At 38.9% G+C, this 24,222-nt stretch overlaps 2 protein-coding genes across 2 annotated transcripts in view; both read right to left on the reverse strand.

Annotated features, from left to right (window-relative positions):
• Positions 1-24,222, reverse strand: part of LOC126565490 (uncharacterized) — a 500,287-nt gene that overhangs the window by 343,689 nt on the left and 132,376 nt on the right. The gene's annotated exons all lie outside the window — the stretch shown is intronic.
• Positions 1-24,222, reverse strand: part of LOC126560465 (uncharacterized) — a 34,564-nt gene that overhangs the window by 10,133 nt on the left and 209 nt on the right. The gene's annotated exons all lie outside the window — the stretch shown is intronic.

Below are 24,222 nucleotides of genomic sequence, written 5' to 3' on the forward strand. Positions count from 1 at the left end.
AACTAGATGAAAAAAATATTCACAAACGCTCAAAAAACTTGGAATGCAACAATCACATTCGTTCAGATTTCTTTTGATTCTCTCTCTCCCCTTCAATCTCCCTCTCAATCTCTCTCACTCTCTCTTTCTCTCTCTCTCTATTTATTTTTCATCTATCTTTTGGTTTTTTCAAACCAACACCGCAAAGAATTCACAACGGAAAATGAAGCATAAGACGTAAAGCAAACATTTTATTAAGCTTCATATGCAATGTCTGTCTTACCAACGATCCAAAGCTAAGCTTCCGCACACATGAGGGAACCATAGAAGCAGAAACAGTGTCTAATGAAAGAGAAAATTTGCAAATTCTAATCCTCCAACCGCAAAGTAAACTTGAGAAGCAAATGAAGCACCAAAATCGAAGGATTTAGAGATACATGCCGGGTTCGCTCTTTGGATTAGCAATCAGCCATTAAAAAACAAACAATAAAAAAGGGTAATTCTGAATGTACAACTGGTTCGATATTTTTTGTATCTTTTTCAAATTCGATTCAGAAGTAAAAAAAAACTAACCTAGAAATAAGTCACTTTTGTATGTTTTGCCTAAAAATAAAATAATGATTCAAAAACACTAAAAATAAAGAAAGAGCTTCCGGAAAACATGCATTTTATTCCGCAGCGGTACTGAGAACTCATCATCAATTCTTCCGAAACCTGTATGTGTATTTGCAAAACCTTACCAACACAACCGTAACCCAAAATCGATCGGAAGCTCGTGCTTTTATGCCGTTTTCCAACTCTTTCCCTAACAACATATCGTCTTTCCCGCCTGCTCAAGTGTGAGCAAGAAGAACATCTTGCTCGAATCGAATGGAATGCTTTTAAAGAATCATTCTTGTTTTTTTTTCAGCCCAGCCCCGAAGTTTCCTGTTCCTGTTAAACTTTGCCTGTGTGCTCCGGTTTACAGCCACATATGCTCGACGCGGTGCACCGCAAAGCAACCACGGCTGGAGAAATGGAAAACGATGCCCGACACTATCTGATTGCATATGCTCCAGTTTCAGTTCCTGTTCACTTCATCGATTTATTTTGCAACAAAACGTTGTACGAACCCGCATTGGAATGGAACGCAAAGTCTTCAGGGGCTTTAGAGCAATGCATTAACCAGTTGTGAAGCTTGTTTTGACTAGGCTGTTTTGGCTTATTGCCCAGATAAATTAGCCACGTACAGTTTAAAGACTTGACTTATTTTTGTAGCGTAAAAGAGTTTAATCCCTCCAAAGTAGAAAAGTTGAAAAATAAGTTGTATTTTTAAAATGTGATTGTTTTTTATCTATAACACAATCTTCAGATCGATTTCATTCAAGTTCGTTTCGGCATGCCATTATCGATTCGCAAATCAAGAAACATCAAAGCGCGTTCGCATCATTGAGAAAGTGGTTCAGTTTGATGTACGAGATTTACTCTGATTCAATCTCGACCTACCCATACGCCGCCCTAAAAAAGACATTTTCAATGGAGTGTCAATATTGATTACTCAAACACCTTCGGCCGTATCAACAGGCAATGATCGTCAAACACGTATCGTTTTGTGTCGATTTGAAATGTGCTTGAGCAGACATAAAAATGCTTTCGAAAGGTGTCAATTTTCTACGTGAATAAGGATTAAATGTAAACCGTATCGGGGATACAATACTGATTACCAATCATTGCGGAAAGAATCGTCAATAGGCATCACATCCTTTCGCTTTTTTTATCGCTGTTTTTTTTATCTGTGTCTCGTGCAATAGAAAAAGATTCCTTTCACACATGGTGCTCAATGGGAAAGTAATCGTTTCAGTCAACACAGCGAGTTAATACAAGATAAACCATTTGTATCTTTTTTCTCGCTACGAAGCACCAGGCGTCTCCATCGGAAGCTCTATTGAAACAGAACGTTGAAATATGCTTACAGATAGCGTAAGCCATTAGCTTTATTTTCAGTTTTGCAGAATGTTCTCTGTACAAAAGGCCTTCCGTGTTGGTAGCTTGCTTCATAAATCTAGCTTCCTACTGCAGCACTTAGATAAATGACCTCGCTGTAGCCTGAGGCTGCGTTATGATAAATCTCTATCGAGCCGATTCGTCAATACACCGTTCGTCTGGATACCGTGTGTCTAGTTGAAAGAATGTGCCACACGTTGTTGGTCGGATGAGTACATGTATAGTGATATATATTCGGCCTAGAAAATGATTTATGTTATTGAGTAAAAAGCGACACTGTCGCCAACAATATGGATCAACTTAATGGCTGCTCGAAGTGAATCGATCGTGCACAGTTTTCACACAATGTTATCGATGAAATTGAAAGCGTAGCCAATCCAGTCAAAAAAAAATAGGACGCAAAACCAAACACATCAGCAAGCTCCCGGTGGTTCGGTGGAAATGGCGGCTAGAAACCCTACGGCAACAGTGTTCAAGTAACACCCACCAGGGGAGCTTTCACCAACGTAGGTGGGAATTATGTGCTTTTGAGATTGAGAAAACTTTGATGTTGTCACCTTCTTATGGTTAACGTTGCTTCTGAAAAAAAATATTTTTCTTTTTATACTTCCCGTATTTCAATGATTTTTTTTTTTTTGTGTGGAAGGCAGAGCAGCGCAAAAGATTACAATTGCACTTCAAAATAGAGCACATTGAAAGTCACTCCTAATTTTAATGCAGATTCTTAAAAAATTCATGGTAGATAAATCGATTAATTGCCATATCTCTGATGGCAACAGACACTAATTTTGATAGGAAGATACACCAAACCAAAATGGAGAACACGCATCATTCGTTTCCTTTGAAGCTTAATGTCTTATCTACTCATGCTCAATTAATAATCTCATATAAGCGTGCTCATTCCTATCCTGGAGTTCGAAAGAAATTACTAGTTTAAACCAGTTTTCTAGGAGCATTTATGATCAAATTTATAACTTTTTGAGCCTTCAAAAGTCAGCGTTTAAAAGCTTTCTCTAAATACATAAAAACCCATCAATAAATTATGCGGGCAAAAAAATGTGTTATAGTCCTCTAACGTCTACCAGTGAGTTCCAAATAGAGACTGAACTCATTCTTTCCAAGCTAGTCTCTAACTAGCTACCGGTCTGTGGAATGTTGTTCCAATGCTAAAAGTGTCCGATAACCGGAATTTTCCTGCCGCCTGATGTTCCGGATGCAAAGTTTGTGGTGCACGGAACATTCTTCTCGCTCTGTGTTTCGAAAGTACATTAAACCTGTGCAGCTACTAAGTTGAAACTGATCTGGCTTCAAAAGCTTTTAAACCAACTGCTCCCTATGAATCATCATTTTGGTGTCATGGAACACGTCGTACCATGTAATTATGTATTTAACCAGTGTCAAGGAGCGATAAAGGTGACAACGGCACCGGTTTACACACGGCAGGGACGGATTCCGTATTTTATACGGACCGTTCCTCCGTACTATCGATTCAGATGGAGGTCGTTAAGCTAAGGGGAATTAGTTTTTCAAGACAAGAAAGTTTTCTTTTCAATTTCTCGACAATTGAAATAGATTACAATTACAGTTTTTGCTGTACAATTACCTGCCTTAAACGAAATGCTTTTTAATGATCTATTTCACTTCTTCGCCTCTCTTCACTGCGGAAACAATAAACTGAGCATTATGACAGTTACATCAACTGCAAAACTTTACATAAACTGGGGTCTGTTATAAATTCTTCTGACAATTTGAATGACTTAACATGTGCCCTATGATTACTACTTATTCAAAGTAATAAAAATTATCTTTTAAATCTTTGACTACTAGCACAAATCTGAGTTTTTTATTACTCTTCTGGTTTCACTTTACTTCTCTCTTGATAGTTTTACTATAACAAATATGTAATTATTTATTTCACGCTGTACAAAGATACATTGCTTTGCCTCTACATCACCTAACGCTCAACTCCTCATAGCCTTAAAAGTTATATTCTTGCTCTTGCTGTGTACCCCGCAGGAAAGTCTTCCGTATCCAACATTATGCTCTAATTGACCATTGAAGCTAGCGGCAAGGGAACGATCTAGCTACAAATCAACTTGAACGAGCATTTCCGAACATACGTTGCATAATTTACCTTCGCCTGGCTAAGGAAACAAACAATATGTTCAAAAGATAACACGTAACGAGGGTGAAAATCGTCCAAATTCTTTGTTTGGTTTCTTTGAACCCGGAAGTGATAAACCGATGTATAAAGTGTGATCCATTTTGTTTTTGGTGAAGTGTGTTCTTCAACAGTGAAAGAATTATTTCCAGTACGTGGTTGCAGCACCAACCAAGGATGATGCTTCAACTACGTAACAAACATAACTGTTATTGACGATTAAACTAGCAGATTTTCTCAAAATTTTACTCCTTGGAAGCCGGATCTGAACCCTACGTATCATTCTGCCTGTCCAATCATTGGTGTATATTTTGCAAAGTAAACCAAATTTATCACTCAACGAAATTACCTTCATCTTTATCTCGTCTGAACAGTAGAAAGTACCCAGCTCTGCCGGCGTGAAAGAGCCAACGATGTCAATCTTGAAACAATACAAATTTAAATGATAAATCAACACCACTTCAAATCAAACCAAAACAAAACCCTTGGGCAATCTTCTTCATCTGCAGATACTCCTTCTGCTGCGTTCTTGTCAAAAACCGAGTGTCCTAATGCAAACCATTCATTAACATCCAGCCTTGATTTCATTTCACTTCCCATCCAAAAAGCTTTCGTGAATGGGCCCATTCCTTTTTCGCTTGCATTATTCGATATTCTCAGCATGTCTGGCTAAGCTGCATACAATTTGGCTGACACAGTAAAACCCACTCACCAGGAAAATGGAGTCCTGCCTGATGCTATTCCAATCATGCTCCTGCTTAGAGCCGGCCTAAACAACTCCATCCGATGGACATACACGCCTTTCAACCACCGTAAAGACGAGCCTACTGTAGTGTGGTGGTGCGAGTATGTGTAATATTCTTCTGATGAACTTTCATACGAAACGGATCATATTGGGTTTCCTTCGAATTGCTGGTCAATTTTGGTCAGTAAACTTTTGCTATTACTGCTGCTGCTGCCACGGCTTCTGCTTCGGTAACTATGGGACAGAACAGGAAATTATGATTAAATTACCAGCAGCATGGGAATAGAGAATAAAAGTGTTAACCTCGTTAAACTATCAGATACAAAAAAATAGTTTTCCCCACATCTGTAAGGAGTTGAACACAGCACCAAAACTTGACCATCGTATGACATAACCCAAGACCATAAGTGCAAAAGCTGACTGAACTTTCATTTTAAATGCATAACACGTTCTTTCACTCTTTCAACGAGCTTCCGAGAAAAGCGGGGGCCGGGAAGCAAACTGTTGGGCTGTTGTCCGTTCTTGCGAAAGAATTACACCCGAATAATGATGGTCGGATGAACGTAGCAGCATCCAACCGATCGACAAGCGATGGTCCATCGTGTCCTGCCGGGCAATACCGCAAACATGCTGCAATTCACCTCCGTGCATGCTTTCCAGAACTCTTCTGTACATGCTTCAATGTGCAATAAAGTGAAACATGCTCTACATGGTCAAGGTTTAAGCTGAAAGCAAATAATAATAAAAAAATCAACGTAATATGAAGCGAAAGGTAACAATACAAATTTTCATTACATTGTATCTGCACGCAGGTGATGGAACCTATTTTTCATTTTCGGTTTTTTGTGCTCTCCACAGAAGAGATGTTTGTTTTTTTGCTACAATTCTTTCTGGATAAATGAAAAAGCAGCAATCGAATGAAATGTAAGTAATGAAATTTTATTCACAGCTTTACTGTCATAATGTGACAAATATTCTTGCACTTAAACTCATCGATGCGAGTGGAAAGCTCTGTAAAAAATGTAAAGAAATTTTTTTTTATCTGCGTTATAAACCATCAAACAATGCATTAATCCAAAGCTGAAACAGTGCCAGGTAATAACGGAATTATTATAAGAATATTCGCCCAAATATCTAAATTTTTCATTCAGCAGTCTTCAACGTTTATTGAAATGTTTTGTGTGTTTATCGGCAGTTTCGTTTTGTAATATTAAAATATTAAATGTTGAATACACCGTTTCTCATCCGATCACCGAAGTTAAGCAACATTGGGCATGGCAAGCACTTAGGGTGGTGATCAGTTAGGAAAACCATGTGTCGTTGGCATTAATAAATCATTTCAAATGACCTCAACATTTTGGTAGGCAAGTTTTTCTATCGAAATCCTGAACAGTTTTTACAGATGAATTACTACATCCAAAAAGTAATGTACATTTTAAGGTTTTTGTTTGGTGAAGAATTGTATCGCTTCGGGGCGGCCCGGTGCTGAAGGTGACAGCGGTCCTCAAACGGCAGGACTGGGGTTCAAATCCCATCCGGACCATCCCAAAGAGGATTGACTATCCAACTACGTGGTATCGGAGATTCTAGTAAGCCATTCGGTGGCCGGCGTAACCTTAGAAGGTCATTAAGCCAGGAAGAGGAAGAATAAATCGCTCGCATGGCTGCTGGACTCCCCGGTGATAGGGCGAAAACGGCGCCGGTCTTCGCACGGCAGTACTGGTGGCAAGTCCGCAAGTCTAGTAAGCCATCCGATGGCCGACGTTACCAAAAATTTCAATAGGCCAAGAAAAGAGAGAGGCTGCTTAGCTGAAAAAGTTGCTCTTTTTTCGTTCTTTTTTTTTTTTTTTTGGGATGCAGATTTTTCCTTCGTCCCTGGCATCAAGAGCTCTTGGTAGATCGTTCATCCGTGCGTTCGTTAGAATAATGTCTAGACGAACCATTACGAAATGAATGCATATACCAAACGTATTGGCAGCACAGACTTCAAGGTTAGTAAAGCATCAACAATAAAGGCAATAGCAACGGATACCATGATGCGCGACATTCTGTTTGCTTTCGCCAAAGAGATCGGAATCACTCTTTAATACTTTCCCCGTCCCATTGATTGATAGACGAACTATCGTCTGTTTACCTTACAGTCTGTTATCTCTTTCTATTTTTTGTGTTTTGTGCATGTTCGTAGATATTTATTTGCTCAATAACATCGCAAAATAACACCGACGTTGCAAATGTCGATTTTCTGGCCTCAGGTGGTAACAAAATTAGGTTTTGGAGATACAAAGTTTTGGCTGGCGCCCTTGACATTTGTGGAATGTTTGAGTTGAATGCTACAGTAACCTTACCAAGTTTCTGTGGCGTTCGGATTCAAGCGTTTTACCAAGAGCATGATTGTCAGTGACAACATTAGACCTCTAGACAAGCCACAAGGTTTAGAGAAAGATTACCAGGTTTTGAAAACATGCGCTCAAAAGGCGCCCTTCAGAAGTCTGAGCGGCGAATATTCTCTTTCTACGTAATTCCTTTTTCAATCACTTACTCAAGATGTCTTGTTTTAGAGAAACTAAATCGACTTTTTTTTCAACTATTGCACCAAAGTGGAGCTGTAAAGTGTTATAAATATGATCGACTGCTTCTACAGAACCAAACCACAATCATTTGCATCAGCATGCACACGTTCAAATAAAGTAGATTACATTACACACGAAAGCACAAACATGTACAAAAGACAAGCATAGGTTCCAGCATTATAAATCACATGCGCAATTAACGTGAACGCTGGATGCTGTCCAAACTCCTTTAACACAACATTTACCGTCGGTTCAGTGCTTCGAAATTCGGAATTAATGTGCTGCAGCTGCGGTACATTTTCTTGAGCTGTTTATACTAACACTCGTTCATAGCCTTTGCTGCAAATAATAATCATTTTAATACAGAAAACTCTTAGACCAGGATACATTCTTAATAAACGTAGCATCACCTTTAAAGGCCGCTGGAACTGCAAACAGAGCAATTATGATTTTAGCTTTAAGAAATGTTGTTTAAAAACTACACAATTGCCAATTTATTCCACCATCTGTCCAACACAATTCTGCTTCTGTCACGTCATCCACAGAACACTCTACCTTCTTCCTTCGAGCCATCCTCGTCTGTCCTCTACAGTGGTCAGTGAAATCAAAATCCACTCAAAATAAAAATAAATCTAGCACAGCACAAATGGCACGCCCAAAGGCTCTGTGTGGATTCAACATGTCGCCAGAGGTTTGGTTGCCGTCCTCCACTTTGCACCCGTGTGTCTCTATTAAATAACAAATCCCGCTGTCCCAAATCAAGACTCTCTTCATCTCTTTTGGTGTGTCGAGAGCGTTTTTTTCTCTCTCCTCGATCTCGAATGTTTTCTTTCCTAAATTCCTTCCAACGTTTGGCTTGAATTGGCCGACATTGAATGAAACATGCCAGAGCCACCCGACAGCGCCGTCACCCAATATCTGTGGCCATTCATCTTTCTTGAGCTCTCACGCTCTGTCGTGTTTGAGGCGTAGGCAGAAAACCACGACATGGATGTCTGTGCTTTCATGATTAGCGTCATTTATGGTAGAAAAAGTCTTCAAGGTTCTATCTTCAAGGTTTTGAGCCAAAACGCGCCGACTACTACTCGTGACTGTGAATAAAAATACTACTAAAATAACATCACCAGCGATCCTATCTCGAATAGCCAAACAACACTGTATCAATTACATTGGATTGTCTTACGAGTATGAAGATTTAAGCGACGCGGTCCCTTGGAAGTTACTATTCGTCAAAAGGTCTTGAGCTCATTCCAATGATAAAGAAAACATCAGAACGTACTAGCGCCAGTACAAGCAAACGTTCAAGTAGCTACCCCAAAAAAACAACCAAAAAACCGTGGAAAATCATTATGTTGAGAGGAACATTTGGATTTCTTGGATACTGTATACTGTCGCAAATACTTCGCCCAAGCTCGAGGCTTTCAGTTCGAATTTCTTCCAGCTAAATGCACTCTTACCTTGGTGGCTCACACTCGGGTGTCAACTGACCTGACAGCACACATTTGACCCACCATCTCACACTGTGTACGACTCGTATTTCTAGTGTTGAAAATCAAAACCACTGAGAGATTTACGAGATGCAACACCGAATGGTTTCGCCTCTTTCCATCCTCACACCTCCATTCGACAGCTTAACGAACCTCCACAGCTTCCTCTGGTGCTAACCGGTTCGGTGAAATATTATCAGTGCCAATGATATTCCTTCGACCAGCCAAAGACGCTTAATATCCAGCGTCTTCCAAGAGTCATGACTGAGAAAGGATTGTATGGGCTTCTTGTGAACGCTCGTTCCTAGGGACCCTGTAAATGAATACACCACGTAGAAGGGGATGCATAAGGAAGGAAGAGAACACAGGAAAATCAGAGAAAGTGGTGCAGAGATTGCTTTGCGCTGAAATATGGCCTCCGATCGTTGGACCACTGTAGCAGTTCTGCACAATTCTTCTGCCCGCTTCTCGCCCGAAAGACTACTTACATCCGTACCCGTATTTTACTGACCTCTTTCCCATTTCGGGAACTACTTCCTTGTACTCATCCACAACATACACACGGTAGCACTGTCCCAACACTTTACGGAAAGTATTTTCCATTCCCACGGTTCTTGCTGCACTGCGTCAAGTTGGGCATCTGTGTTGGGCAGTTTTGTTTGCGTTTCTTAGTAACCGTACTGGTGGATGTTATTGTGTCCCTCGGTTGAATACTCCCCGATGCCTCGGTCCTTCAATCAAGAAACTTCGATGTCAACTTCGATTGAGTGTTCTCCAGCTTACGGGGCTGGGTAGAACGATTCAAAGCTGTAGCTTTGTGGAATCCGGTTGGCAGGTGCTCGTTATTGTTGAGGATTTGTGGTCAGCGTTCCGGCTGGGGACTTGTTCTGCGTTTTGCGAAGCACTACGGTAGCTTTAAGCAACTTTGTGGGTAATGGTTGGAAATGCAATTACACAGGATGCACTATTTGCATTCTATCTAAAGTAAATTGAAAGGTGCTTAAAATACCTCCTAACACCTGTTAGGAGGTATTTTACCTAGGAGGTTAGGAGGTAACAAAGGAGAAGCTCCGAAAGAATGTTTTGCAACTGTAGGAGACCAAAAACATGAAATAATCAATAAAGAGTAACGAATTAAAAACAGGATAGCATAGTTTATCAAACAATCTGACAGATATTGCTACATCTAGAGCAATCCGGATGCATTTCATAAACATTAAAGCATTTCAGTTTGCAGGACCATGTTGTATCCGTTTCACTGTCAAGAAGATTGTTTTCACAACCATAAGCGGCAGTGTGTCCCACCCTAATGCAAACATATGCACACTTTGAATCCCGAATCCAGCATCGTACAAAGAGAATATGTAAATGCACTAACTGCAGCACGATTCTACTCTGCTTTGTGGCCATGCAGTGGATCATTCCATGTTAAGTTTATGTAATTGCCAGATCATGTTAGCTTATGGCTGATGTACATTGGTCATTAATAATGTTTGCTGCTATCTTTGTAGCGAAGCATTGGAACAACATCCGGAGCGGGAACTAATCAAGTTGCGTTTACCAAACAGCTAAAGAGAATCATCCGGGAAGATTGTTCGCTTTTTCTCTTGTTAGTTAAAGTCTATCTTCCCGAGGCATTATTCTCCTTTTTATTCATTTTCTCATAATGATGCAGGGCTTTTTTGCTGCTAACTACGTTGAAATGCGTTCGGATGTCTGTTTTCATTTCTACTTTTCAATTCTCTGAAACACCATCAGCGCACGGAACGAACCTCTCTGACGACAGCTGTGTTACAAATGTGGTCAGCTGTGGCATAAATTTTAATTTTCAATTTCTTGGCGGTACATCGGTTTGTTTGAGAACGCCTGCTCCTAGACAATGTCGGTGTTCGTTGCAACATAGAAATGTGGTAATAATTTTTCATTTGAATATTTACCTCAATAGGGAGAAAAAAACTGTACAAAGATGCATTTTTCAAGCATACACCTTAGTCGTATTAATTTTAAAAGGTAAATTAATTTAAAAATGATGAAAGTAATCAAACACACTGACATTGTACTGTACAAAATATGTATAACTATCACATGCAAGCACATTCCTGTTAATAGTTAAATTTTTAATTGAAACCAGTATCCTTGCTGCGTTTTATTGCCTAGAAATTGTTTAACTGGAATGCAACGGGAATGTTTATACTAACAGTTTGCTAAAGACCTAACGATACAGGTTTACAATCAACGGGTTACCATAGTTCATCCACTTTTCATCTGCTAAACAATTTAGCGCAAGCACTTCCACTGTTTAAATTCCCATTATAGTTGGAATGTTGAAAGCGTTAGAAGCATCACCTGCACATCGTTATGCTTTCTGCTTATGCTTTACCGCTGCAGCAAAAGCTCCAAGCATGTTAATTTACTTGTAGCTATGAAATGTAATGTCACTGCGTAACGTTAATTTTTTTTTATTATTTGTTAAAGATGAGACTTTTTTGTGACTGTAATCTAAACGATGAATTATTACTTTCAACTATTCAAACAAATTCTGAATGCTGATGCTGATGAAGGAACACCATCTTTACATTTATTTAACCACTAATTTGACAACTTTAAGACAGCAAATTGAAAAAATCAAAATTAAAAAGGGAGCTCTACAAACAAAATTTAATTTGTCCAATTTTGCATGGCTCAAATTTTATTCCTTCACAATAAACTTTCCACAATCCATGGTAAAAAAATACACACCTTCAGAGAATTTCATCATTTTAGCTCGTCGTTCCGTCAATTACGTGTTCCCGTGTCGTCAAAATGGCGAGCGAAAGTAAAAGAATCTCCCCTTTCCGACCCTCTTTTTTCCTTTCTCATCCCTGTCATAAATCACTCCTTAATTAGTTCGACGTTTCTTGCTCGGTGTGTTCGTGTGCTATGTCTTTGCACGTCCGCATACATCTATCCTTACACGAGTGCGCTTGTTACATCAAACCCGTCTTACGTAGCATAACTTTTTACTACGTTTTTGTTTCTTCTTAGGAATGATCTCATTTTCCCTACAAAGCTTAGAGGCAGGAAATGTTCAACGTTAATACTTTGAAATTTCAAACGATCAGGAGTTACAAAGAGACATTTTGGTAAAGGAAAACAAAGTGTAATAAAAGTTTGATGAGTGCTTGCTTAAACTATGTCTTTTGGCAGCCGGGTACCACTAAATTAAGGTTTAATAAAGTGTATTTTTTATTCTACATGATTTCTTTTCTATCAAACTCAAATGATTCTAAGAAACCTAAGAAACTTGGCACTGTTTCAACTCAAACATCCAGCAATAGGCTTTCACTGTATGACAAGAATACTACTTAAAAAAATCCATAAAGCAACGAGGAGATTCTTTTTGGAAGATTGTCTCATAAATCTGACCACCTTCTTGTTCAAAGACTTCTTCACATTTTTTTCCTGCTAGTACAGCAACGTAAGTAATTGCTGCGGTTTATGATATCTTCTAAACTTGGTAAAAATATCTTTCTGGGAATTGAAGCAATTAAACTGTTGCCTTTATACTGTACATCTTTATGACAAGAGACAACTTTGAACATGCAAAACGGTACAATGAGCATCATTGCAACACACAGGGACAATGAGGATCTTAAAACAAACACTTACGACCAGTTGACATCTAAATCTTATCGTAAGAAGTTGATACAATTGATTGTAAGCACCACTGCTACAACCAATTGATTGGTTGTAGCAGTGATTCAATGCTGAAAATAAATAAAAAGGCGTTTTACTCTTGAGAACAATGGATAACAATTTCAAAACTATGCTTTCTCAACGATAATTCCACTTCAAAAATATTCAAAAACACATTCTCCACTTTTCTAGCTTTCGACAACCACAGCTAATCAAGAAACACTAGACAAAGTTCACTGGTTTGGCAAAATTGTTTCCAAGCTTTATAAGGTTTGCAGATTCAATGGCTTCACTTGCACGTACAATATGATCTGTATGCTCTCAGGTTAACCACAAGTGAAATTTCGTACGAAACATACATATAGTTTATCCGATTTTAAACTTCCAAGCAATACACAACACATAAGACTCATCAAAGCTGAAGAATCTAAAAAAAAAAACTTTCCATTACTGGAAGTATACTTCAACGAGTTTATTCCTAGCAAAATATTCCTAGAAGCTTTGAAAGAAAATTGTGCTCAAATATATATGGGTTTGTAAAATAAAACCCTCCGATTCTCGTACGTTACACTCCTTCCCATTTTAGTACAACACAAAAAAACACCCTTTAAAATCGTTTTGCTCAATTTCATTCACAAGTTCTACTTGAAACGTGCTTCAATACATCAATATTTGAAGATATTTTTCTGACAAGTGGTTTCAAGCTCTGCGATGGTTTCATGAAAGCGATGCCAGTATTTTTTTGTGAACATGGATTACAACTGTATTAAAGCGCTAGAGCAGAATAGATCAATCTTCTGTAGTGTAAAACAATTACTGACATAGTTGTGGCATGCGATAAACTGGCATTGATGTATTATAAGCCTTGCAATATGCTTCCAACATGCAATAAAATTTAAAATTCATTCCGACAAATATTACCCACACTTCAATAAACACTAGCGAATAAAAATTGTTCGTAGCTTCCAGAACATACAGCCACATAGCAGTCACCGATTATTAAAACATTCGTGGCACGTGAACGCTTCTAAGAATGGTTTATACTCACAAACGTGAAAATTCAAATGATGGAATTTAAAATTAATGTTCATACACCAACCAGTTCTCAGAACACTGCTGGCTGAAAGCCATTCAGAATCTACAACAACGGAGCATAAATGTGAAGCATACATGTGAAGTAGGGAAACGAGATAGCGATATCGTGGCGAGCGCCGAGTGAGCGAAGGGGGGTATTTAAGCGGCGCGCGCTGCTGGGTCGAGAGGTCAGTTGAACGCGAAATGTCGAAGGTGAAGGACGTGCGAATTGGAGAATAAATAAAGTGAACTAAACGAAAGCCACCCATCTTCTTCTTTTGATGTTTAACTGATTCTCACATACAATCACTGCCATTGTCGAAAGTATTTGTGTAATTCATTAAACACACGAACGTCATCATTGAAAGGGAATAAAACAAAAAAACAGTGTATCACACGATTCATTCATCCTGCATCATGAGAAAAAAAATCGACCAGGCCGTACTGCTAACCAAATACGTTAATTCAAATATACATTCAACTTAAATTCTAAGCAAAGAAAACTTCCATGTATTGTTGCTATTTCCAATTATAAATTTGCACGCGTTTTTACTGCTTCTGTCTCTCTGTCTCTCTGTCTCTTGCTCTGTATCTCTCTGTTCCTTTCATTTGTTTGGTCTCTTTGTAAAACAATCCAGCAATCATTACGCGGTTCACGCGCACACAAAATGAAGAAATGAATGGGGAAATTGATTTTATCTACCGGTGTGAAACTTTCCAAATTCTTCTGATAATTGAAATGCCACCGACAAATCACTTCAGCTTACCATTTTCCCCCTGTTTGTTTTTTTTTCCCCTTGCTTCCATTCACCATCACTGTCACACCAGGGTGGATTAAGTGGAACAGAGAAGGTGTGCACCAATTCACTCTCTCTCCCTACGCTACTTCCTATCGTGACGTGGCAGTAAAATACGTTAGTTTGAAAACGGTTCAGAATGGCGAAAGCTCCCAATCACGCTGTGACACTGAGAACTTGCTCTCGGATTCAACTTAAATCGTGTTTGGTAGAATAACTTTGTTTTATCAAAGGGCATATCCTGATGTAATCACCAGGAACCAGAGCTGGATCATTAATGCAAATCACCGCATCGTACGCGGAATCACATACAAAAGGGTGAATGAATGTGAACTTTTATTGAAAAATCGTTCTTCCAGTAAGCATTAACATTTGCATCGCACTAACTCGTCCAATGTGTGTGCTTTATCAGTACAAACAAATGTATTCTATTAGGATGTGGCCAATAACAATAAATAGAGGCTTTTATGTGATATTTTGCTGTAGAAGCATAATATTTCCAAGCAAGAGTAAGCTTAGTCCAGTCCCGGATACTGGAGTTTGTGTTTGTTCTTTGGAAATCCATCTACTACAGAGTGCAATGAATTATTCCATTTTATAAAAGCAATTTTATTATTCCATTTTATTTAGCAATTCAGCAATTTCTAGCAATACGGCCTGGTCGTCTTTTATGAATAAAAATAAAAGCAATTTCTGTGGAAAAATTCTCGGGATAGCGTTGCATTTTATTTGAAATAAAACGTTTGTTTGTGATTGCTTTCTTCATTTCTAAGAACTTCTCACCTCTACAGTTTTCTCGACAGGAATTCATTCAACCTTGATTGTACTTTACTTTCACCATTTGCATCACTTGCCACAATGCAGCGCGACTCCATTTTTCGCTGTATCATAATCGTTTTAATCAGCACTAAAGCGGATTATATCAATCTAATATATTCTCGTTTATCGTCGTTGTTGCTAGCATTTCCCTGAGCAATAACCAGTATGGAAAGCTACAAACTGAATGCAGTTTCTGTGAGTCGCATTTTTTTTTCACCTCTAATCTCCATCTTACTCCATTGCATTAACTTAATAGCTTAAAGTGAAATAAAAAACGCTTACTAATTGAATAATTCTTTCACGTCATCGCCCTTTCTAACTTTGAATAAAACACACTAACGTTCCAATGAAAGAAAACAGAATTATTAAAGAGTGTTGTCTCTTTAGTAATCTTTTTTAAGTAAACTTTATCGAAGATGAAAATGAAGATACGAAATTCAATCGTATTACAAAGCCCTACATTTTAACATTTGTAGATGTAAGAACTTTGATAAAACTTACAATCGCCCTTGATAATTTAAAAAAAACTATAAAAATCTATCAAATTAAACAGCAGTTTGTACAACACTTATCCAACCCAACGTTACGCTTCATCAAACATATTGTCATTTGAAAAAGTTAACGCTCTATTGGGTACACTTTCTTCACTGTACAATTTTTATCCCGCTGGGCATAGCAAAACTATCGACCAGCCAAGTTTTCTTGTCTTCAGGTTCATTAAAAATAAAAACAAAATAAAACGGGCCATATTATAAGATTGCCCAAAAGGCCCAAAACTGTGCTGCGTTGTTTTGTCTTCTCGTTTTCTCTTCAATTGTAGTTACGTAGCAAAAGAACATCTCGTTCCACAAAGGTAGTCTAGTGGTTGAAAGAACTTATTTCAATTATGATAGCTATTTGGTATGATAGTGCACCTGGGTGTCAGGCTTTCTTTGCAAGTTTGGTTTTAATTTTTCTTCTCCACATTTTTCTACTCCACCACCAACGCGCAAAATTTCCAATACAGTCACTCGGTCTGTAGATCGGTGTCTTTCGGGGCGTTCTGTTTTTTGTAGCCCACCCGTAATGACTTAAAGCGGCTCTAATTAACTTAAAACCACCCTCTCACTAACAAGTGAGCAAAACCCTCCAACAAAGTAGCTCCCCATTCATTCACTACCAACCCCCATCCATAACCAACAAACAAATGAATCAATCTTCAACTGCGACAAAAGTTGCCATTTAGCTTTCAGTCCCTTTTTTCGTTCTTCCCCTTCTTTAATTCCAATTAAGATGTTGTGCCGGATAGGACAACCAGCACAAAGGAAAAAAAAAGAAATGGAAAAGCTAATTTTCGTCCATTTTACCCGCAGTGAAAAGGCTGAGATGAAGTTGTTTGCACCTGGGTCGAATCGCACGGTATCCGATACCGCCAATCCGGGCGATAATCAGATAAGCAATCTGTTTAATTAACAGTCGAGTCGATTTAATAATTCATCCACCATCGAATCCCTGCTGGATGTGAGAGAAGCAGCTTTTTCAAAGTGTTTTTCTCTGACCGGATAATGCTAGGATTTTGGATAGTTTTCTACATGATGCACGTTGTTTTCGCCGATCGTTTCCTGCACTTCAAAAACCTGCGAAACTTAAAGTAAAAACTTATCCATTATCTCTTCTCCTAGTACACGCAAAAGTGTACATCCCACTCTATGCTCGTACACCTTTAGTGTAACCATTTCCATTCACTTGACGTGCGGCAGTTCGTTGAATTACTTTCCGGTGTGCCAAAATCTCAACCACCGTTGCCATTGATTTCCATTACAAAAAGGAAAAGAATAACCTCAACACACCAGCCTTATCGTCCCATTCTGCGGTGTAGTTGAAGGACGTGAGCCGTGTGGTTTCGCGGCTAAGCTAAGTGCCATAAAACCAAAACGGTAATCGATGCGAAACGTGTAACGGGCCCGGGCGTCGGGGTCGGTATTTCAAAAGATTGCTTATGCTGTCTAGACGTTGCGGTGATGGGAAAATTGAAATTCTTACCATCCGATCGGAGGTTGGAAAAGATCAGGCCCGGTTCGGTCACCGAAAAAGCGTACTATCTTCCGCACCATTAGCTGAACACACCACGGCACAACCACTGTGGAGAGAACTTTTTGACTTGATATGTTGGCATCCAACTTGTAAGGGGGAGATCAGTTTTCACCGCACTCCGCAAACTCAAACTGTTTCTTTTCTGAGCATGAATGCGGTGAAAGTTAATCGATGGAATGCTAGAAATTCAGGAACAATTTGCTTTCTTTTTTTTTTACGCAATATTTAGGTTCATTTGGCATTGTTATATTGTACCAATTTTGTTTAGAAAAGATCATCAAGTCACAAAGCATCTATTATTATGTCAAACTGTGCCTTTAAAGTTCAACCTTTAGTGATTGACAGTACAGATCATCATGCTGCTAAGCTATCATACAACTCATCTAATGATTCAAGATTTTGAATCATTAGACCTCAAATAAAGTTTAGTTTGAATAGACTTAATCAAATATACTTCTTTGTTCAAGCCGTCCCAACAATCTTAATACAGGACCCTAGATCAACAAACATTCCAAAAGTATAAACACCTACCCTACGTTTATTGGAGGACCCATTTCATTCTCCAATGATTCTTTTCACAAGAGTCTCAGCATTCCATTCCAACCCTCAAAACTTTATTTACGGTCTATTAATATTAAAGACTGTTTCACAAAAAAAAACAATTTCAATACGTTTAATCACCAGTACTTGTGTTTTCCGTCTCGTTATTTTTTTTTTTTTTACAACAGCTCTTGATATTTCCAAACCATCCAACTTGTTGAAACGTTGCCCTTCTAATAACCATTGCCAGACTGCTCACAAGTGACACTGAAAGAATGAATTCCTACCAAGAGCACACCGATGAGAAGCTAGCCCGAAAAATGTTCTTTCAAGTTCCTCCTGCATTCTTGCTCTTGGTGTTGTGCGTCCGATAAATTTCATTTTGTTATTCTACGGAATTAGTCGAACGTTACGCTTTACCTGCTTTGTCTCTTGGATGGTTTCCATCCGCAATATTTGTGTACACGGTAGCAGAAACGGTACCGCTAAGCTTCAAACGAAACAATAATATTGTACATCGAGCAGATCGCAATTGATACTCGGAAGCCATGGCATGCACAAAATTTGTTCGAGCAACTGGAGCGTAAAACACATCGCTCGCTTATGTATGGTAAATAGCTTGCTATTTCGTTTAGTGAAAAGAAGCGTTTCTTCGCGTTATTTCGCACCTCGATAAAATTTCTGAGCATTTCGTTATCAATGCAGTGAAGAATTTTGCTCAAAGTTTTCATCGTGTAACAAAGTTCACTTGAATATGAAACCAGGCTTAGATCAACTTTGCAATATTACATTGTGGAGCGTTCGCCCATAAGCTTTTGATCAAGACGTCCAGTGCTTTGCTAGGATTAATGGAGACGCCCAGTACTTTGTAAAACTAAACGGAGGTGCCTGGCATTTTATGAATTTTAATTGACATTTTAGCAATACTTCTTTTTTTTATTAAATATGGTAATCATCTTTCTTTCTTAACAAGGGAATTTCCGAGAAAAATACTCTATAGCCAGAAACGCTTGTTTTATCATACGTACCAGCATGTGGTTTTACGATCATTGCTTTTACGCCCATACACCTGACCACAACACAAATTGTCAATTAACGCAACAGACGCTGTCAGTGAACCACGCACAAACGAACTCACTCTGAATTTAATAAAATACAAACAAAAACCCCAACCGCCAGCTGATGTCGCTCGGTGGGGCGATCGGACAACCGGACGCGCTTTATGCCATGTTATGTTTTCAAGGGACAGTTTTAATCCTCACAACAGTGACTATTGCTGATAGCCACAGACACATACACATTTCGCTAACCCTACGGTTAAGCTGATAAGCAATTTTGCGATGGTAAATAAAGCATTGGAAAGAGACCTGCTGTACGAGTTCAAAAGATTTTTTTCTTTGAGGGATAACGTCTCTATAAACGCTTTAAATTTGTTGTGCACACATTTGTATTTTTAGATCACCTATTTTTATTTCCACTTTTTTATGAATGTACACGCGTATAAGACAAATTATTTGTTTTATTGTCCTTACTCGAACTCAATACATATCTCACATGCATAATAAAATGTTATGTTAAGTATGACGACTTGCGCTGTATTGTCATATGATACAATGTGATGTAATACAAAATATTGCATTAAATGAAATCAAATATGTAACTCATTTTTTCCACTAGCAAGTCATAATTAAATTACTTTATTAATTCCATTCGTAGCACACGCATGTGTCTTTGCTCCAGTCACATAAAGGCTTACACTGTCTGCATGAACGATGCTACCCGTCTAATTAAATTAGTCGAATCTCCCGTTCTAATGAACGGGAATACCAAAATCTTCCACACTTTAATCGTAACACTTCCCGGTAAGCAAAAAGACACGCACCAAACGCTGTACATTTGCTGGAAGTCAATCAAATAATGAGATAATCTCCTAATAATACGAACAACCGATTGTAACGATCGTTGTGAGGTGAGATTGATAATAGGACGGCAAGATGTCATAGTATTTCCGGTTCCGTAACACCTTCACATCTACTAACTGACGCAGGAACATACTGGTACTCATAACAGCCATCTGCCCCGTTAAAGCACACCGCTAAATGAAAATCTGCTCTGCGTGTTGAGGAGAGAATCTCATGAGTGAACGCTTTGAGTGATTTCCCCTATTTATCTACCCACACACCACCCGATCTTATTCAAGGTCAGATGAGTATTAGTTCAGACACTCCTGGAACAAAATTCACGAGCCACTCAACAGAATCACTCACACATCGTCACAAGCGAGACTGACAACGTTTGTTTACGTTTCAAAGGTTAGTATTCTGGTGAGTGCTCTCTTGTAGCAGTTTTTACCAGTGAGTAAAGCTCGCTTCACAAACCGTACAGAAAGGGAAGGGCTGACTGATGATTGTTTGTTTTTCATCCTTTGGATGTTATTGTTCAAAGCCAATAATGAACCGGAAGGAACAACACAAACGGTCAACAGTCAACATTATGTTTGAAGTAGAATAAATGAATCAGAACTAATAATCGTTTATCATTTTCTTTCTTGTTTTCTTTTCACAGCACGCCATATAATGTGAAAAATATTTAACAGGACTAGTGGCATCAGGTTGACATTTCCAATGTGCTCAAAACTAGTTTACATTGAAATTGGCTTTATCAAACTACTTCCTCATTTCAAATAAGGCGTAAAACTAGCGATAGTGTAATTACAAAGTACAAACAGCACTATTAACTTGCACCCCCACATCAACGCACCAGCGTCACTAGCATGAATAGATACCATCGGTATTCTGATCCCACCAACGAGCTCTGGAATGGCATCATCTAAAAAGATTATGAGTGTTACACGTTGTTCAACGAGCAAAATTTTCCCGCCGAATAAAACGGGACTCGTTGGCATGTATGCCTATACAATAACTTTTCCATCTATTCTCTCCTCTATCTACTAGAATTATTTTCAACAACAAAGGGAGCTACTGTAAACTGTGTACAATATTTACCACGCAACCACAAATCCATTTCCCACCCTGGGTAAGCATTAACCTGTGCCCTACAGTAGTTTAAACATTGTGTTCGAGCTCTGACACTATTCGGATTTTATATTCTCGGAGAATTTTTGTTTTGCTAAATATTATGCGTTCGCGAATGACCCGGCTATAGTAAAGGCTGCAGCCACATTGGCAGTGTAAGGCAGTCTACGCAATTTTAGAGCTGGAAAAGATTCCCCACCTTAAGCCATACTAACTCGATTCTCGGTGTATGTGTGTGTGTGTACGTGTGGCTACGAGCTGGAGCGAACTCACGTGGGAATTATTTAGTGAAGTGTTGTGCTAAACGACTTAATCCAACCTCTATACAAAAGCGGATAGAAGAGTCAGGATACTCCCAACTACCCATAACTCATCTGATCCTGTGGCTGAAACTATTATGCACTATGGAGTGGTTGCTCAAAATGAATTGAAAATTAATATTATTTTAAAATATTATTTTTTTACTAATTTTTTGAAAAACGTAAAACCTCTGCAGTGCCATGTTGCATAGTTTTTGTTAAATTAAATGGGATTGTTTTCTCTACATGATTAAAAACTGGGCGCCTCCATCGAAATATCGAATTTTCCGTAATTTTCAAACGATATGCCTTTTAGGGGTTCAGGGGGTCCCCCCGTAGTGAGGACTGACTATCCAACTACGTGGTATCAGCAAGTATAGTAAGCCATCTGATGGCCGGCGTGAACTTAAAGGTCGTTACGCCGAGAACAAGAAGAAGCCTTTGAACAATTTGAAATTTCTTATGCCTTGTGGCTTTCGATCCCACTTGCCACATAGCCTTCAAAATAACCCTGGTAACAATCAGCTCGGCTTGTTTTCGGCTTGATCTGTTGGTACAAATCCGTTCACTCTAGAACAAGCCAAAATAAACCGCTGGTTACCTATCGAACGAGCCAAAATTAACCACTTTTTCACTCAGGAATAAGCCGAAACGAGCTGTGGTACGTACCGGTGTATGTATGTATGCATGTAAGCGAAACGAATCGCACATCGCTGCTTTCTTTTTTCCTCCTCTGCTTGGCTCTCGAAGTCATTAAATTTTGGTACGAGCACATGTTTTCTCAAAGAAAATACGGTGCAGAGCCGTCATGCTAAAATAAATAAACATGTTTTCTCGATAAAAACATTGATGCTTGCTAGGAATATTACAGAGATTATATTCATTTTCAAGCAATACAGTAACGTCACTCATCCATGTAAAATCACTTTAAGAACGCGAATGTTTTGTCAGATGAATAAGCCGGCGAAGTCCGAGAAGACGAAGACAGAGCATAAACAATTAAAAAAAGGACATGATGAAATAAAACTCATTGTCACCAGGGAAGAACCTAACACTGGCAAAAACATAATATAAAACCAATAATGTAGTGCCAAAAGTGATATTCAATATTTTTCTATAATTAAGGTCAATTATCAGTCTCAAGTCCTTCAAAACATTCCTTCGAAAAGGATTCAAAAGCTTTATAAAAAAAATCTTTTAAAAATTTACTGGTTCAGCTCTGTTTTACTATTCCCCTTGAATTGTCTAGCAATCTCTTAAACTGTTGCTAAAGAATGTGTAATTGTATGATCCATTACATTTACTTTTTTAAATTAAAATGAGACACACATCAGTCTGGTGTTTGTCCGCCTTCGCCCAATAGTGCGATGCGATACGCTCCTCCATACGCTCCAAACGCTATAAAATAAACAAGATGTACACACGATTCATGTGCACCGTAGATAAGTTTGTATTCAAATGCATGCATGCGTACGAGTTGATGGTGGGTACTACTTTTTGTGACATTTTCAAGTTCCATGCTCTCTTCTCTTTCGGAAAAGTGATCCTTAGGATGCAGAAGCAAAGGGAAAGGAAAAACATCAGTCACAAAGGGCAAATGTTTGGTCGTGGCTGGTCGACCCAACTTAGAGCAACTTGCAGCTCCTGATGGTTGTTTTATTTCTTTCGATTTGTTGCCATGTGTAGAGGTAGGTCGAAGTGTTCCACGCGAAGGAAATAAAACGAAATGTACCGACAGTGATAAAACAACAGGAAGTGCTATATGTGTACCGCCACAACTACTACTACTAATAGAAGGGGTTTTCGGTGGAATAACATTTCGACGATGCGACTCCCGTCGACAAAACGCAACGACGCGTCACATCGTCATGATGATGGCAGAAGTTTTAAGAAGCTCGTATCGGTTGTTGGCGTAGGGAAGAATATTGCGAAAGTTTTCTTCTTAACCATTATTTCCCCAAAGTGTTGACTGGCTGGCGTCTGACGTGTATGTGCATGTGTATTTGTTATGTACATACATAAGAGATAGTCGAGAGAAACAAATCATTCTATTTGTCTCCGATTTCTAAACTAAGCTTACTTTTCCAAATTATTACTCAAAACAAACATTTAAAAACTAAAATAATTCAAATTGCACTGCTTCAAATAATTTTATACCAACAACAAGCTTGACAGTTTTCCGTAAACAATTTCTCTGCCAGGCTTTTACCCACGTAACATGTCAAATTTTTACGACTCTACCCAACGCTTGTTGGGCCCAGTAAGCAGTGCTGTCGGTCGTAAAGTATAGGCAGAACAAAAACATGCACCAAGCAAGTACACATACACCGAACGAGACGATGTCGGCAATCATCGTCAGGATGGGTCGATTTTCTTCATCGTTGCCTGTTTTCCGAGTACCCACGGATCCATCAATGGAATCAACCGTACCTCATAAGGTCATAAAGTACGATGATGACGACGTGCATTGCACGAGCTTGATTCTGCTCGACCGATTGAGGAAGATGTAACCGAGTCAACGCGTTACGACTCTACTTGACGTCTGACGGCTACAACAACAGGCTAGGGTATCAGTGTGTGTGTGTGTGGCGGGGGGGGGGTTTGTTAGACGGTACCGTTTTTAGGGGGTGATGGGTGAAAATAGCTAACACGCCTAAATGTAGTGTGACAAACGCCAAACCATCGGTTTGAATGTCAATTGATACTTTTCCGTCAAGGGAATAGACCTACAGAACCCTCAAACCAGACGCTCAACAGTTCATTGTCGGATTTCGTTCGTGTTGTACTAGAAACAGTATGGAGAATTGATCTTCCTTCTCACCAGGTCAAGACACGTTGCATCACAAAACCGCACCAATAGTCCACTTTCGTTCAGCGCATTGCTGATGCATAAATTATTGCCGTCAAATAATTAAACCTACTTCCGAGTGGCTTCTGGGTAAAGGAACTCAATACGATGAAGCATGGAATGGATGTATCTGGGCT

The sequence above is a fragment of the Anopheles maculipalpis genome, chromosome 3RL, assembly GCF_943734695.1.
Source record: "Anopheles maculipalpis chromosome 3RL, idAnoMacuDA_375_x, whole genome shotgun sequence".
Classification (NCBI taxonomy): domain Eukaryota; kingdom Metazoa; phylum Arthropoda; class Insecta; order Diptera; family Culicidae; genus Anopheles; species Anopheles maculipalpis.